At 45.8% G+C, this 5,505-nt stretch overlaps 1 long non-coding RNA gene across 1 annotated transcript; it reads left to right on the top strand.

Moving 5' to 3' along the window:
- Nucleotides 1–259: 259 nt before the first annotated feature.
- On the top strand, nt 260–4,704 carry LOC132536229 (uncharacterized). Its single transcript, XR_009547888.1, has 3 exons — nt 260–409; nt 2,773–2,922; nt 4,549–4,704. It is a non-coding gene; the product is annotated as an uncharacterized LOC132536229 (long non-coding RNA).
- Nucleotides 4,705–5,505: the final 801 nt, after the last annotated feature.

Below are 5,505 nucleotides of genomic sequence, written 5' to 3' on the forward strand. Positions count from 1 at the left end.
CACCTCTGGCCAGAATGCCCTCCCAACTAGGTGCACAGCTATCCTGGGGTCAGGAGGTCTGCCAGCCTGCTAGCTCCTGGAGGGATTCCTGAGTATGTCCTCAGGGTCCAAGTGGTAACAAGTGTTTCCAATTGCCTTTATTAGCAGCAGTAAGGCCCTCAGGTGAGGTGTGGGGCTGTGATCTCCAATGGAAGCTCCGAATTCAGCCAATGGAGGTATCCATCTTTCTTTTGTCTTTCCATAGCAAGGGCCCGGGGAGTTTGTGCTTCCTGCAAGCAGAGAGACTTTGTATGGGACACTCATGCATGCCTACTTCTGGGAATCTCTCTGAGTGTGATGTGTGGACACCAGGACACCATGATCAGGGATGTGAGGCCACAGGAGCAATTGCCTTAGCCGGACCCAAAGGGTAAGTGTAAGGGACCGGGTTCATCCACTATTGTTTGGCTGAACACAGTTCAAATCTATGTTGAAACACAGCTCTTTCTGGGACCTTTCTTTGCTTGTAATCTGCTGCCCTGAGAAGTGGACTGAGACCCTGGAGGCTGAGTAGGCAGGCAAACATGACTGGACAGGCTCATGCCCCTGAATTCTGAGGGGTACCCCAGCTTCCCCCATTGGCAGTGTTTGGATGATAGTGAGGCATGAGATTGAATGGGAACTCAGGAGAGCGAGACATGAGAGTCCCTTTGCATATGCATTCTTGCTTAGCCAGAATGTGGGCTAGCTGGCTTGCCCTGACCAGCTAGGTTCTCTGTACATAAGTTGCAGGTGAGGCTGGCTACCTTGACACCCATCCTCTGAGACTGCTATTGGTGAGCTCAGAGCACACACAGACACACACAGATATAAAGACAGACACACACACACACACATTACTGTCAGGTTATGTAGTATAGCATATATTGCAGGCTGGGGCTGCCTGGGGTCTGTGGGCATGAGAGCTGCTGCCTTACAATCTCTACAAGCCAGGTTTGAACCTGTCATCAATGAACACAGTGTAGGAGGTTTTTGAATTCCGGTCTCTCTCAAACTCATGTATTTCTCTTCTCGCCTTCTATAACTCTCAAATGCTCTCATACACTCTGTCTTCACTCGTTTATATTTTACTTATATACTTATTTTACTGACATGCATAGATATACAAAGAGAGTTACCAGAGCACTGCTGAGCTTTGGTTTGTTGTGTTGGCGATTTCACCTAGGCTACTGGAGCCTCAGTTTGTAAGTATTTCTGACACAAGCCATATTCTTTCTCATTTCCATGCCAGTATCACACAGAGTTTATAATAAAGAGATACATACATATATTTAAAACATATATATTTATATATCTGTCATTTTTTGATTTGTCGACCTATGTATTTGACATTAATTCAGAATTACCACATTTATAACAGCCTAGTTTTTCAGAAATAATTGGCCATATAGTTGGAGCAGGATTCAATACAATTATAAAAAATAGAACCTTCCAGTAGCATTTCTAATGGTGTTTCTATCAGCATCCTTATTGTAATTATCATAGCCCAGAAGTTCCCTACTTTTTCTAGTGTAAGCTTCAATACTTATGTGTTTGTTTTCTTTTCCTGGAAATCTTAATTTCCTTGGACCCTGAAGTGTTAGGGAATTTTTGAAGCAGCCCTCTGTTTCTCAGCAGATGGTTTCTATGTTTCTGTTGTAATCAGGTCTTCTTGTGGTTTTGGTTTTTATTATTTTTATTTTTTCAAGTCCTCCTAAATCCTGAGGCCACTGGAGCAATTTCCTTAGCAGGACCAAAAGGGGAGGTGTAAGGGGCCGGGTTCATCCACTATTGTTTCGTCAAACACAGTTCCCATCTATGTTGAGACACAGCTCTTTCTGGGTTATTTGTGGGCTTGTAATCTGCTGTCCACTGAGAAGTGGACTGGGAGACTGGAGGACAAGTATGCAGCCAAACGTGACTGGAGAGGGTCCTGCCCCTGAATTCTGAGGTGTGCCCCAGCTTCCCCTGTTGGCAGTGTTTGGATGATAGTGTGTCATGAGATTGAATCAGGAACTCAGGAGAGTGAGACATGAGAGTCCCTTTGCATATGCATTCTTGCTTAGCCAGAATGTGGGCTAGCTGGCTTTCCCTAACCAGCTAGGTTCTCTGTACATAAGTTGCAGGTGAGGCTGGCTACATTGACACCATGCTCTAAAGCACTATAGGTGAGTTCTGAGCACACACAGATACACACAGACAGACAGCCAGATATACACACACAGACATTACTGTCAGGTCTGGTAGTACAGCATATGTTGAAGGCTGGGGCTGTCTGGGGTTTGTGGGCATGAGAGCTGCTGCCTTACTATCTCTACAAGCCAGCTTTGAACCTGTCATCAATGAACACAATGTAGGAGGTTTTTGAATGCCGGTCTCTTTCAACTCATCTATTTCTCTTCTCGACTTCTCTGTCTCTAACTCTCACATGCTCTCACACACTCTGTATTCACTCATTAATATTTAAATTATATACTTATTTTACTGACAGGCTCAGATATACAAAGAGAGTTACCAGAGCACTGCTGAGCTCTGGCTTGTTGTGTTGGCGATTTCACATAGGCTACTGGAGCCTCAGTTTGTAAGTCTTTCTGACACAAGCCATATTCGGTCTCCTCATTTCCATGCCACTATCACTCAGAGTTTATAATAAAGTGATTTTTTTGCAAAAAAACTTGGTACATTCTGATTTACAGCTCAATATAGACACCATTGTAGCTCTCTTTGACCCTTGGTGACTTTTCTTCTTTTCAGATGTAAAAACACTAAAGGGGGAGATGTTTTTGCCCTGAGGCTTTCACTGGGAACTACCAGATGCACTGTGTCTGTTGCCAGACTAGGAAAATTGTGGTGCCTGTCCATGTGAAGAGTCTCCTTGATGAGTTCCTTCTCAATCCTTTTTCGGTATGTCCACTTGGAGCTACATATAGCTAATGATTTTGAGATTTTAATCCTTTGGACAATTCTTTTCCTGATGCAAAGTTTCTCTCCTGGATTTAGCAATCAATTGTCCGAATGTCATATCGCATCCATTGTAGAAAATGACTACATCAGTGTCTTGCTGTCTCTCTCTCTGTCTCTCTCTGTCTCTCTCTCTCTCTGTCTCTCTCTCTCTCTCTCTCTCTATATATATATATATATATTACATGTAGAGGTCTGAAAATATATTTTAGCTAGAGACGTGCACATCTCTTGATTCGGGTAGTAATCTGGATACACCTGGCCCTTCTGAGCCACAGTCATGAGAGACATCTCACAGTGCCATTCGTTTACCTCTTGTTACTCTACAAATCTCTCTCAGCACAAACTACAGCTGCCAAATCATCTACTTCACTCTTGCTCTTTTTGTCCACTGAGTCCTATCCCAAAACTGTAAATCAAAGAAGAAATAGACTTAGTGCAGTTCCCTGCACACAGGACAGGCTGAGGCTGGACCAGGTAGATGAAATACGCTAGTCTGCATTTGGCTGGAACATCACTAAAACTACTTCTATATGGAGAGGCAAGGGCAGCTTTGGATAGTGGGCTGCAGGCCTTGTGTTGCTTATCTGAGTGGGCTAAGACCTAGATATTCTAAGTGTAACCTTTCCTCACAAACATAAAATAACTGTGCTACTTGTAAGAAGTATGCATGGGCATGGAGGGTTTGTCTTCAGTGCTCTGGCACTGATCAACACAGGGCCAGAATTTCTGTCCTTTCCAGTCACAGTCATTCTGTCTCTCTGTCTCTATGTGCCTTCTTCCATGGACCCTAAATGGAAGTCAGTGCATGCATCGTTAACTCGGTCTTCCTGGTGTTGAAATTTTCCTTTCCTTGACCTTTGGATTACTTATTCTCGTTTATATGGCTTAGTACAGCGGGGAACGGAGGAGACAGCATTCCTGCTGCATGTAACAGGCATATGTCCATCTCCAGCTGCAGCTGTCCATGCCCTCTGTGCTTGACTCCCATTCTCCAGTGCCCTGTGGCTGACACTCAGCCCAAATTCAGCCTCCTCAATTTCCTGCACAGCATCCTTGTCCTTATTCCATGAGATCCCAGGTCAAGAGAAGTGAAACTCTACCACCATGGCACACACATTGTGCTTTCCCTCTATTGGGCCAAATGTAAAGGATCTGTGGTACTGATGGCCACACCAGTGTCCAGATTTTCCACGCAAAAAGGAAGCTTCCAGGGTTCAGAAAGAGGGTGTCTTGATGGCTGTGAAATGTCTTTTCCAAGTGCCTCCTGGGGTTTCAAATCCTTTTGAAACCTGAAGTTCGTTCTTGTATCTAGGGAATATTTTCACCTCTGGCCCATAGGCCCTCCCAACTAGGAGAACAGCTATCCCGGGGTCAGGAAGTTTGACAGCCTTCTAGCTCCTGGAGGGATTCTAGAGTATGTCCTCAGTCCCCAAGTGGTAACAGGTGTTTCCAATTGCCTTTATTACCAGCAGCCAGGCCCTCAGGTGAGGGGCGGTGCTGTGATCTCCACTGGAAGCTCCTAATTCAGCCAATGGAGGCATCCGTCTTCCTTTTGTCTCTCCATAGCAAGGACCCGGGGAGTTTGTGCTTCCTGCAAGCAGAACTACTTTGTATGGGACACTCATGCATGCCTACTCTGGGAATCTCTCTGACTGTGATGTGCGGACACCAGGACACCATGATCAGGGATTGTGAGGCCACAGGACTAATTACCTTAGCCGGACCCAAATGGTAGGTGTGAGGGCCTGGGTTCATCCACTATTGTTTGGTCAAACACAGTTCACATAGATGTTGGAACACAGCTATTTTTTGATTCTTTCTGGGCTTGTAATCTGCTGCCCTGAGCAATGGACTAAGAGTCTGGAGTCTGAGTAGTCAGCCAAACGTGACTGGACAGACTCCTGCACCTGAATTCTGAGGGGTGCCCCAGCTTACACCTTTGGCAGTGTTTGGATGATAGTGAGGCATGAGACTGAATCGGAACTCAGGAGAGGGAGACATGAGAGTCCCTTTGCATGTGCATTCTTGCTTAGCCAGAATGTGGGCTAGCTGGCTTGTCCTGAGCAGCTAGGTTCTCTGTATGTAAGTTGCAGGTGAGGCTGCCTACCTTCCCACCCATGCTCTGAGACTACTATAGGTTGGCTTTGAGCACACACAGACACAGACAGACAGATAGACAGACACACACACACACAACACATTACTGTGAGGTCTGGTAGTACAGAATAAGGTGAAGAGTGGGGATGTCTGGGATCTGTGGGAATGAGAGCTTCTGCCTTACAATCTCGACAAGCCAGCTTTGAACATGTCATCAATGAACACAGTGTAGGAGGTTTTTAAATTATCATCTCTTTCCACAGATTTGGCTGGTGGGCGGGCCTTCCAGAGACTGCCCAATGAGCGTGCTTCAAGGCCGTGTGGGCGGTGCTCAAGGTTGCTGGCCAATTACTGACTAGGGGCCTTGACACTCCTGGGCGTGTCCTAGCACACTGGCCAATGATATTGCTGGCAGGGGTTCTGGGC

This window comes from Erinaceus europaeus (assembly GCF_950295315.1).
Source record: "Erinaceus europaeus chromosome 6 unlocalized genomic scaffold, mEriEur2.1 SUPER_6_unloc_75, whole genome shotgun sequence".
In the NCBI taxonomy this organism is placed as follows: Eukaryota; Metazoa; Chordata; class Mammalia; order Eulipotyphla; family Erinaceidae; genus Erinaceus; species Erinaceus europaeus.